Raw genomic sequence first — 12,873 nt, forward strand, 5'->3', positions numbered from 1 at the left:
TTTATTGTTGGAGTAGCATGAATAGCATGGGTCACCCATCTGGACATTTAGTGATAAACTGTTTTAAAGCAGCTTTAGAAGTACCTAAGCTGCCCTGGACTAGCATTATCCTCACATTTATTTCTGAGTGTGACCATAGCCACTCATGAGATTCTGTGCTTGATAATCTCTCTCTTGTCCTAAATTGTGTGGGGGTAAGAATGAAGTAAGCTTAGAAAGAGGGTGGTACTGAAAACATCCAACACTCCACCACTGGCTTGCCTTTTAACTAAGGTTTACAATAATGTTTAGGTCTCATGCACATTGGACGTTATCAAAACGTCAGTAGAAAGCTGTAGCTGTAGAAGGAGTTATTCAGATTATGCAGTAGCGTTTTTCAGCATTTTTTAGCTTTTTTCAGCTGTAGCGTTTTTATCTTTTTGTAGCAAAACTATACTCCCACAAAAGCTTATGGCTCAAAACGTTGATAAATGCCGAATAGCCGCGGTTTTCAATGTTTTTTAGCTTTAATCAGCGTTACAGCTGAAAAACGCCTCTTAAAGGAGATGTACAGCCAAAGCTTGTTTGGCTGTTCATCTCCTATGTATCACAGGAGTGCAGTTCGGTCTGCACTCCTGTGACCCATTTTCAGCAGAGTGGTCTGCTCTCTGCTGATGTCACAGATTGAGGCACTGCGTCATCACGACCACGAAGTGGGGATCCGCCAGGTGCCTGGACCGACACCTGGCTCAACCTCTCAGCTAAAAGCCTGAGCTCCCCACCCCTCCACAGCCCAGTGTGCAGTAAGCGAAGAGGGAGGCAGAGTAGAGAGCTACTTGCTGATAGTCAACGGCTCTATGCTCGGGGAGCTGTCAGAACCAAACGATCAGCGGTGTTTGATCACTCGGTTCTAAGCGTAGAGGCTCCAGGGGACAGATGCAGCATCGGACTGATGCTGCATCCACCTAGGTAAGTATGAATGGGGAAAAAAGCCAAACCCCATACTTCTGTTTTAAAACCGACTATTTCTGGGGTTTTTTTCCAGCCAATAAACGCCCCTGCCAAAAACTGCTAATAACAGCCTATGTGTGCATGGACACATAGGATAACATGCTGGGGAGTTTACTGGCTGCAGAAAAAAAAACGTCTGATGCCAAATGCAGCAGCTGTAAAAACGTCCAGTGTGCATGAGGCCTTATTCAGAAGAAAAGGTTTCTGGCAAATATACAAATTTTCATTTTCATATTGAATGAAAGGAAATTATCCAATTTAATAAATCCAGAGATAGCAAGCAATGTTGAAAATATAATATCCAGCCCAATATGAACATTGCTTTTTTAAACATTCAGATTTATTGCAATCTGTAATGTACTGTACAATATATAGTGCAGCGTGACTGCAGAGCAGGACTGAGAACAAGAAATCAGAGTAAGGCTGGCCATACACAGATCAAATCTCAGACAGTTGAGCAGGAATTTTTGCAGGATGAATGATCGATCAACTTGGGTACAACCAGCATATCAGGTTTTACCTGTGATTATTGCTAGCGGCTGCTACAGCCGCTAGCATTAATCACTGTCTTCTCCTGGCGGGGACAGCTTCCCCTGCCCTGAAGAAGACAATGGCCCGGCAGAAGGGATTCCAGCATCAACACTGTCTGTGTTGATGGGAGAATCAGGTTAATTTCTCGCTCCGTGTATGGCCGGCCTAAACTTTACATTTAGTTTCTATATTAATTGGTTGGCTGGAACCAAATGGGATGGGAGCTGGCTATTGTTTAGTTATACATCTTCAGGGTTACCTTTCCTTTGTTTGTAAACTGTTTATTCATTGATATACATGAGCTTGGTTGCCACATTGCTCTCTTCAATTGATAAGGTAGACTGTGGAAATGCTTAAGTTAGCCTTAGTCTAAACACAGTAATTTTTATAATGACATGGACCTGTAAATGACTAGGGATGGGCTTTATGTACGAGTCGAATTTAGACTTGAACATCAGCTCTTCGTGTGTTCGCCGAACACACGAGCAAATGGGGCGCTCGGGGGGATGTTCGCCAGCCCATAAGCGCCCCATAATGCACTGCGCTGTTGCAGTGCCTTAATTGCTGATGATTGGCCAAAGCATGCACCTGACCTGTATGCTTTGGCTAATCACAGCACAATGCAGGGTGCCTTTAGCCAATCATGGCTGTCAGTCCACGCCCCTCACTATATAAGGCTGCTGCTGACATGGCATCTGTGTATAGTGTGTTATAGTGGAGATTAGACAGGTAGTTAGCGGATAGTGTGTTGATTTAGTTTAGCGCAGTCGGTGTAGTGTACAGGCATACATCAAGATTTCTCATAGACGCCAATGTTAAAGACAGGGAGCAGTGCCACGTCAAGCTGACCAATATTTCCTATAGACGCCAATGTTAAAGACGGGGAGCAGTGCCTTGCCAAGCTGACTAATATTTCCCATAGATGCCAATGAGCACTGAAAGCTGAAAATTGGTCTAGGCAGGAAGGGGGTGAAAGTGCCCTGTATTTAAGTAGTTAGGGGTACCCTATGACAGAATTTAAAAAAGCCGCATGCCCCCCTTTGGGTCTAGAATAGATTTTAAGGGGAACTCCACACCAAAATGTTAAAAAAACAATAGCGTGGGCCCCCCCCCCCAAAATCCATATCAGACCCTTATCTGAGCATGCAGCCTGGCAGGCCAGGGAAGGGGGGGGATGAGCCAGTGCCCCCTCTCCTGAATCATACCAGGCCACTTGCCCCTAACATGGGGAGGGTGCTTTGTTGATGGGGACACGGGCCTCTTCCCAACAACCCTGGGATGTGGTTGTGGGGGTCTGCGGATGTGGGGCTTATTGGAAGCTGGAAGCCCCCTTTAACAAGGGGGGCCCCAGATCCCGCCCCCCCTGATGTGAACAGGTATTGGGTACATCGTACCCCTACCTATTCACCAAAAAAGTGTAAAAAAGGAAAAACCACAGAACACAGTTTTTGACAAGTCCTTTATTAAAAAGGAGAAAAAAAAAATTCTCAATGTAAATCTATCATCAACCATGACGCCCACCGACCCAGAAAATAGAAAAAATGTCCTTAACGTTTTGCCTTTTCTGAGGCGTCCTGCCGTGTGCCGTTCTTCAGCTTTGACAGCTCTTTTGTAGGCAAGGGGCGGGCCGTCCGATTACGTCAGCTGGTGGCACTGCCCCTTCTGACATCACATGATGTCATGTGACTTCAGAAGGGGGCGATGCCACCGGGTGACCTAACCAGGTGGCCCCACCCTTGCCAATAAAAGAGCTGTCAAAGCTGAAGGGACGCCTCAGAAGAGGCAAAGCGCTTGTTACATTTTTTCTATTTTTCGGGTCGGCGGGCATCGTGATTGACGATGGAGTTACATCGAGGGACACTATTTATTTTTTTTTTTTAATATAGGATTTGTCACACCTTTTTTGGTAAATGGGTAGAGGTACGATGTACCCGATACCCATTCACATAAGGGGGGGCCGGGATCTGGGTGCCCCCTTGGTAAAGGGGCTTCCAGATTCCGATAAGCCCCCCACCTGCAGACCCCCACAGCCCAGGGTTGTCGGGAAGAGGCCCTTGTCCCCATCACATGCAAGGTGTTTTGGGGTGCACCCTAAAGTACCCTCCCCATGTTGAGGGCAAGTGGCCTGGTATGGACTGGGGGGACCCTACGCCATTTTTTCCCTTTTGTTTTATGTGTATTGCCGAGAGCCAAGAATACATTACAGCCGTGAGCAAGTTTACATGACATTTTTTTCCTTTTGAAATGTCAGTATTGCTGCAGCTGGCTACATACATCCTACAGATGTGCTACTTTACAGGCACATTAAGGGGGCCCCCAGGCACGGTATTTAAAGGAACTTTTTTTTTATTGTTTCACTTTAACCATCAATAACATTTTTTGCATTGATACATGTCCCCCAGGGCAGTACCCGGGTCCCCGTACACTTTTTATGGCAATAATCTTGCATAAAAGCCTTTAAAATGAGGACTTTTGATTTTTCATGTTCGTGTCCCATAGACTTTAATAGAGTTTGCATGTTCGCTTGAACTTTTCCCCTGTTCGAGATCACAAACCGAACACCGACCCATCACTAGTAATGTCAGATCTCAAAGCACAAGGAGGTAACAGGCAGATTAGTTACATAGTTACATAGTTAGTGAGGTTGAAAAAAGACACCAGTCCATCCAGTTCAACCTATGATGTGTGTGTGTGTTTGCTTTTAACCGTACATTGTATACCCCTGTATGTTATGGTCTCTAAGGTGCCCATCTAACAGTTTTTTGAAACTATCAATGCTCCCTGCTGATACGACTGCTTGTGGAAGAGAATTCCACATCCTTACTGCTCTTACAGTGAAGAACCCCTTACGCATTTTAAGGTTAAACCGCCTTTCCTCAAGTTTTAGTGAGTGGCCACGTGTCTTATTGCATCTCCTTTCTCTGAATAGTTTGTTCCTTATGCTAGGGTCGCCAGTACAGTATTTGAACATTGATATCATATCCCCCCTCAGTCGTCTCTTCTCCAGAGAGAATAGGTTCAGTGCTTGTAGTCTTTCCTCATAGCTGATGTCCTCCATTCCCCTAATTATCTTTGTTGCCCTTCTCTGGACTTTCTCCAGTTCCAGCACATCCTTCCTGAGGACCGGTGCCCAGAACTGGACAGCATACTCCAGATGTGGCCGGACCAGAGTCTTGTAGAGTGGGAGAATAATCTCTTTATTTCTGGAGTGAATTCCCTTTTTTATACATCCCAGTATTCTGTTGGCTTTACTTGCAGCGGCTTGGCATTGCATGCCACTAACAAGCCTGTTGTCTACCAGTACCCCCAAGTCTTTTTCCATCCTAGACTCACCCAGAGGCTCCCCCCTAGTGAGTAGCTTGCTTTCTGGTTTTTGGCCCCCAAGTGCATTACTTTACATTTTTCAACATTAAACCTCATCTGCCATTTGGTTGCCCACCCCGTTATTTTGTTCAGGTCCGCTTGTAAGGTTTCCACATCCTGCTTAGAAGATAATGGCATGCTTAGTTTAGTATCATCTGCAAATACTGAGATTGTACTAGATATCCCCTCCTCTAGATCATTTATGAATAAATTAAACAGGATTGGTCCCAGGACAGAACCCTGGGGGACCCCACTTTCCACACCCGCCCAATCCGAGTACTCCCCATTAATCACCACCCTCTGGACTCTCCCCTGGAGCCAGTTCTCGATCCAGGTACTCACCTTATGGTCCATACCTATCTTCCTTAGTTTGTACATTAAGCGTTTGTGGGGAACAGTGTCAAAGGCCTTTGCAAAGTCCAGATACACCACATCCACAGGCTTTCCTTTATCTAGGTGGCAGCTCACTTCATCGTAGAAGGTTAATAGATTGGTTTGGCAAGAACGATTTTTCATAAATCCATGCTGATTGCTACTAATAATACAGTTTTCATTACTAAAGTCTTGTATGTCAGATGTAAGAGTTTATTATTTGCTTCACTGTCTCTTGATTATGAAAAAAAAAAAAAAAATACACCTTGACACAGTTTATATACATTACACATACACATTTTATAAATTGTGGTTGTGTCACCACTTTATCTATACAAACATGAAAGGTTTTGAGCTGCCAAATGATACCTTATACACCATTAGTGCTCTTAAACATATGGTGAGGTAGCAATCTTCAATAGTTTACTTATATTCCTCATTAGCTGCAGCTTACCAGCATTTCTAATTGCCCTCCAACACTTTCTCTACAGTGCCCAGCACATAAATAATAGCTTCATTAAACATGTACTGAACATGCTGTTAGGAACTGCATCATTCAGGTATAATCATGCCTGTAGGGACAGATTTAAACTGAATGCACCATCATTGCTGTTAGAGTAATAAGGGAATGGTGTTAATGGAATATTTTTTTATTCCAGTTAACTTACAGTGGAACTGAAGGAAAAACTTTTTTATTTAATTTTAGATAGATAGAGTAAGGGAGGGTTATAACCCTTGTCAGTTTTTTTGCAATCTGCGTCCCATTGGGAAGATTTTTCCTAACTTCTTGTCCCATAGCCAAAACAGGAAGGGAAAGGAAATCTCCCCAAAGTGAAGAAAGTGACCAGGGTCAACAAAAACTACTGTTGATCACTGAAACTCTGGGATTTTCTTTCACGTTTGGTGATAACAGTCACCAGGCCAATAGAGAGGGTAAGTCTTCCTAACAGGTTCATAGATAATAATAAAAAGCTGACAAACATTTTGCATTCACTTATACATTAGGAACATTGAAAAGCAAATGGGTTTTAACCACTTGCCGACCGCCGCACGACTATCTACGTCGGCGGTCAGCCCCTCACAGGCAAACTAACGTAGGGCTACGTTGCTTGCTTGTGAGGGTCTAGGGAGCGAGCGCGCGCCCCCGGGGGCGCGCTCCCGCGTGGTCACGGACCCCCCCGCGCGTGTGACCAGCGGACCCGATGTCCGCCGGTCACTCGGCGATCGGCGGGGGAGAGGGAGAATGTCAGGCAGCTTGTGTAAACAAACTGCCTGTCATTCTCCTCGCTGCAAAGACACTGATAAAACGGATCTGGTATGTAGATCCGTTGATCAGTGTCCTTACAGCTAGAGCCACAGCCAATCACAGTAGAAACCACGCCCCTAGGGACACACACAGCCCCTCCCTTCCAAATAAAGTTAACCCCTTCACCACCAGTGTATTTTTACAGTAACAGTGCATATGTATAGCACTGATTACTGTAGAAATGTCACTGGTAACCCCAAAAGTGTCAAAAATGTCAGTCAAGGGTCCGATCTGTCCGCCGCAATGTCGCAGTACCGCAAAAAAAATCGCAGATCGCCGCCATTACGCGTTAAAAAAAAAACAACAAAAATGACAAAAATCTTTCCCTTTGTTAGTAAACGCGATAACTTTTGCGCAAACCAATCAAAATACGCTTTTTGCGATTTTTTTTACCAAACATAGGTAGCATAAAACAAATTGGCCGAAAATTTTTAAAAATTTTGATTTTTACATTTTTTTTGGGGGGAATTTCATATAAAAAAATGTGAAAAATATTGCTATTTTTGCAAAATTGACGCTCTTTTTTTGTTTATAGCGCGTGATCAAAAAATCTCACAGGTGATCAAATACCACCAAAAGAAAGCTCTGTTTGTGGGAAAAAAAGGACGTCAAATTCGTTTAGGTACAGCGTCGCACGACCGCGCAATTGTGCGTTAAATTCACGCAGTGCCGAATCGCAAAATACCCCCTGGTCGGAATGGGGGTAAAATCTTCCGGGGCTTAAGTGGTTAAAAGTTTGTTTATTCTTGAACAATAATAATTATTTTTTCTTAAAGTAGCAGTCAAGGCAAAACCTAACTAACGCTAAACCTGCTCTGTGCCACATTCTAAACCTAATCTATCTAACCCTGTAAAGCAAAAATCACTGTACTAACCTATTCTGCAGCCAATCCAGTCCGGTCTCAGCATCAGCTGTCAGCAGCGGCTTTCGACAATGGAAGCCCCATAGTATGTCTATAAGTGACGTCACTTCCCATTCATTTCACAGCCATTGTTGGGCCTCTCCAGTACAAAGAGCTTCCGCCGCTGGAGACCGATCTGGATCGTCTGCAGAACAGGTAAGTGCAGGGATCTTTGCTTTACAGGGTTAGATGAATTGGGGTTATAATGTGACACAACATATCTAGCGTTAGTTAGGTTTAGCGTGGACTTCTCCTTTAAGCTTATGCTACGTTAACCATACTTTTGAGAGAGTGTTCTTTTGAGTTGACACAATCTGACTTCTCATTCAGTAAGTTATCTTTGTGTTTCACTTTAGAGGGTGCCCACTATTGTTAGAAGCAACCAGCAGTTCATATGCAGCCACCTATAGACATAGGATCATCACGTAATCCAGCACTGATGTCATCTCATGTCTACAAACACCTTAAGAGAATTATTTGAAGATTAGGCTCAGTACATATCCATTACCGGAAGGGGGCACTAAAAGCCTTTGCCTGTTCAACCATAAGTGGCACTCAATGCATCTTTAGGTAGTGAATATAACACAGGTAGGGCCTCTAACAGACCTTGGCTCTGCCACTAATGGTCCCTGATTATTTAACACAAATGTACATAAAAACATATCCATTCTTTAAAAATTCAATAAAGGATGGAAATATCATAATATAAATTTAAACTAGAATCATATGTGATAATTTAACTGAAAATGCAATGTAGCGGAAATAATCCATCATACGGGGTAGATTCTTCAATCACTAATGTTCTTCCAAGTTAGGCACTTGCCAGGAAATCTGTTCAGCAGCCTGATCTAACCAAGACCATTATTTAATGCTTTTAAGCACAGTGGAGTTGATTTACTAAAACTGGAGAATGCAAAATCTGGTGTAGCTCTGCATCGTAGCCAATCAGCTTCTAACTTCAGCTTGTTCAATCAAGTTTTGACAAAAACCCTTGGAAGCTGAATGGTTTCCATGCAGAGCTACACCAGATTTTGCACTCTCCAGTTGTGGTAAATTAACCCCAGTGTCATAATTAGAAATCAGAGAGCCTCATGAAGAAATTTTGACAGGTCAACCCCTCAAAAAAAAATTAAAAAGTCCACAGCTTCTACACCTGTTTTAAAGTGTTAGTAAAGTCTTGTTTTTTTTCTATAAAAATAACAAATATGTCATACTTACCTGCTCTGTGAAGTGATTTTGCACAGAGCAGGCCAGATCCTCCTCATCTCGGGTCCCATGCCAGCACTTCTGGCCCCTCCCTTCTGACGAGTGCCCCTACACCAAGCAGCTTGCTATGGGGGCACCCAAGCCGCAGCCATGTGTGTATGTTCAGACATGGAGTCGTGTTTCAGCCACGCCCCCTCTCTCTCCTCATTGGCTAACTGACTTTGATTGACATCAGTAAGAGCCAATGGCGCTGCTGCTGTGTCTCAGCCAGTCAGGAGGGAGAGTCCTGGAAGGCCGAGGCATCACTGGATCTAGAGGGGGCTAAGGAAAGTATTAGGGGGGCTGAGGGGGGCTGCTGCACACAGAATCCTTTTTATTTTAATGCATAGAATGCATTAGGATAAAAAAAACTTTCTGCCTTTACAACCACTTTAAGTTAATTCACTTAGTTCCTCCTAAGACCTCCTGCTCTCTAGCTCCCTTTTCACCTTCTCCCATACTCGCCTCTAGGACTTCTCCAACTCTATCCACTTTTAGGTGATCCCTGAAAACTTTTATCTTCAGAAAAGCCTATCCTTCCTCCACCTAACAACTGTACTTTAATTTTCTTCATCAGCTCATCCCCCACAGTTATTACCTTTTGTTTCACTTGACCCTCACTCTGATTTCTCCTGTATTGAATTGTATTGTAAATGTACTGTTTGCCCTAACGTTGAAAAGTGCTGTGCAAACTGTTGGCACTATATAAATCCTGTATAATAATAATAATATTAATAATATTAATGTTCTTCCAAGATGGACACTTGCCAGGAAATCTGTTCATTAGCCTGATCTTCTAACCAAAAACATCATCTAATGCCTTTAAGCACAGCGTCATAATTAGAAATCAAAGTGCCCCATAGGAAAAATTTGATGGGTCAACCCATTAAAAAAAAAGTCCACAGCCCCTACACCTGGCTACAGCTACTCTCACTTTTAGAGGGTGCTGGTTCATGTGAAAGGGGACTAAAAGATATCAAAGTAACAAATACAGAATGACAGTAGTATCACATGCACAACCTGCACAAGCTGTGACAGGCAGATGCCTTAGTGGCTCAGGACTGTCTTTGAAGATATTTGAGGGCAGCAGACGGTAGAACTCTTGGCACAACCTATGATTGCTAGAAGCAGTGGAATATTTTGTTGAGATTAGAGATGGGTCTGACAACCCCTGTTCGGTTCACACCAGAACTCCTGAACAGGGGAAAAGTTTGGTCCTGAGCCACAAAATCTATTAGCCCCTTACTCACTGGGCGCTTATACCCCCTTCCTAACCAGGCCAATTTTGAGCTTTCAGTGCTTTCACATTTTGAATAACAATTACTTAGTCATGCAACACTGTACCCATATGAAATTTTTGTCTTTTTTTCACACAAATAGAGCTTTCTTTTGGTGGTATTTAATCATCATTGGGTTTTTATTTTTTGCGCTATAAATGAAAAACGACCATACATTTTGTAAAAATAATTCTTCTTTGTTTTGGTCAGAAAATTTTGCAAATTAGTAATTCTTCTTCATAACTTTTGGCCAAAAGTTATACTGCTACATATCTTTGGTAAAAAAATAACTCTTTGATCCCAGAGAAAAAGGGAGATCCCTAACCAGTTGAGAGTTCTCATGGTACCATCAAAGCAGGAATATCTGTCAAGTTTGAGAACCGATAACACCTGGCTCATCGTCTGAACTCTGATAGCACCCAGGACATTGACTGCAGGTATTCTTCCTCCTCAATTCTACCCTATATTGTATTGCTGATTTATGGCTCTATTTCTTTGAAACATTTTTTTCTCTGGAAATATTTTATTTGCACCTACTTTGACCTTTTCATTATTAAAACCTTATTTTGAAAAGTGTTAACCTTGTCCCTAAGCTCATAATGCAAGCTAACAAAGAACCTGTCTCTTGAAGAGTGCTACTGTATAGGATAAATCCTATGAACATACCTGTCTGTGGTGACAGTGTGTGTTACAGACCATTATTCTAAAATCATAATTGATATTGTTAAAATTTAGAGTTTCCCCAAAGTGGGTGGTGGCAGTTAAAGGGTAATTGCTTAATTAGCCCAGTGACAAACACTCTCAGCCTGCTGGCAACTAGATTGTGGTCCCGTGAGCTGAAAAATCTTTGTGCAGGGTGCAGATGAGAGTGGCATTGTTATGTAAGTGACAGCGTGGTGTGAGATTTTCTGGTCCTTTGTCACCAGTTAGTGAGAAGGGCAGGGATCTGATACCCATGTCCATCACACCCCACGCTACAGTTTTTTTTAAAAAAACGCTGTGGGGTCTCCCCCAAAGTCCATAACCACCCACCCCAAAGCACCTTGTCCTATGTTGATGGGGACAAGGGCCTCTTCCCGACAACCCTGGGCTGTGTGGTCTGTTGGCGGGGAGCTTATCAGAATCTGGAAGCCCTCCTTATCAAGGGGTCTCCCAGATCCTGCCTCCCCCCCCCCCCCATGTGAATGAGTATGGGGTACATTGTACCTCTTCTCATTCACCAAAAAAGTATAAAAAAAATAAATAAAAAGAGTACATGGGTTTTTGAAAATAACTTTATTAAAAATAAATAAATAAACAATGTCTCCCAATGTAGATCCGCCGTGAATCAGGACGCCACCTCCGGACCCAAAAAAGAAAAAAAAATGTACAGCCTGCAAGGAAGGCTAACCGCCTACTGAAGGCTTCGCTGTTTGACAGTTTTTATATGGGTAAGGGGTGGAGCCACCTGGTAACATCACCTGGTAGCAACTCCCCCTTGTGGCGACCCAGCTGCACCACCCCTGCTCCTTAACAACAGCTATTCACTGTGCACTGGTCGGGCAAAGCTTTGCCCAATCAGAGCTTAGAATGCACTTTGCAGGGTGCAGTGCATTGTGGGGCACTCGGTGGGCGAACATCCAGCCGAGCACCCTGCAAATTCAGTTGTTCGCCGAACGGGCAAACAAGCGATGTTCAGGCCAAACTTTTGCTCGAACAATTGGCCCATCTGTAGTTGAGATCTGACTGAAGTCTTGCTGTCCTTTTTCACACTCACCTTATTGGCCACCTTGCCATCTCCCTAGGACTTGTATATTTCCTGAAGCAGATCTAGGTAATAACTTCTTCCTGTGTATCATCATCATTCACTGTGCAGCTGCTGGTGATCTTCTATATCACAGTGAATTAATGAGTGAAGAGATGTGTCTTATTTTTGGGGCGTGACAGAGGAAAATTAGTTGGTAACATTTTATTGGTGTAGAACCAATAAATAAAGCAGGGGGTGATTATGTTAAGCCCCCTTTAACCACTTGAATCTGGGCACTTTTACCCCCTATCTGCCCAGGGCAATGTTCAGCTTTCAGCACTGTCGCACTTTGAATGACAATTGCGCGGTCATGCAATACTGTATCCATATGACATTTTTTTCACACAAATAGAGCTTTCTTTTGGTGGTTTTTAATCACCACTGGGTTTTTATTTATTTTTTCTAAATAAATGAAACATGACCGCAAAAATGTTGAAAAAAAAAAAAAAAACATGTTTATCTTTGTTTCTTTTTTTCTGTAATTTTGCAAATAAATGATCTTTCTTTATAAATGTAGGTCAAAATGTATACTGCTACATTTCTTTGGTGAAAATAACTCAAATCAGTGAATATTATTTAGTCTGTAGGAAAGTTGCAGAGTCAACAACTATGGCATACATATATCCGAAAATGTATCTATCCTGATGTACTGATGGCCTATCTCATTTCTTGAGGCCCGAAAATGCCAGGACAGTACAAATACCCCCAAATTACCCCTTTTGGAAAGTAGACAGTCCAAAGTAATTAGTAAGAGCCATGGCGAGTTTTTTGAAGCTGTAATGTTTTGGAAAATGAAGAAATATAAAAAAAACTTCACAACTTTTTTTTTACATACTTTCACCAATGCAGTACAGCGTGATCATATAATTGATTTGGTAGTGATCAGGGACACTAACTGGTGACAGTAATAAGAAAAATGTTAATATTTTTTTTCAATTTTTGTTCTTTTTTATTACATTTTTTTTTCTTTCTAACACACTGCGAAAAGAGAAATACAGTGTTACCAGTTTCACTGTACTACTCTTTTTACATACAGTATTATGATTTCTTATACCAGTGAATTTCATTGGTAAAAGCAACTATTTTTACTGAATGAAACAT

General features: G+C 42.6%; 1 protein-coding gene across 3 annotated transcripts in view; it reads right to left on the minus strand.

Annotated features, from left to right (window-relative positions):
- Positions 1-12,873, minus strand: part of ANO4 (anoctamin 4) — a 339,157-nt gene that overhangs the window by 85,732 nt on the left and 240,552 nt on the right. The gene's annotated exons all lie outside the window — the stretch shown is intronic.

The sequence above is a fragment of the Pelophylax lessonae genome (genome assembly GCF_965119305.1).
Source record: "Pelophylax lessonae genome assembly, chromosome: 4".
Lineage (NCBI taxonomy): Eukaryota > Metazoa > Chordata > Amphibia > Anura > Ranidae > Pelophylax > Pelophylax lessonae.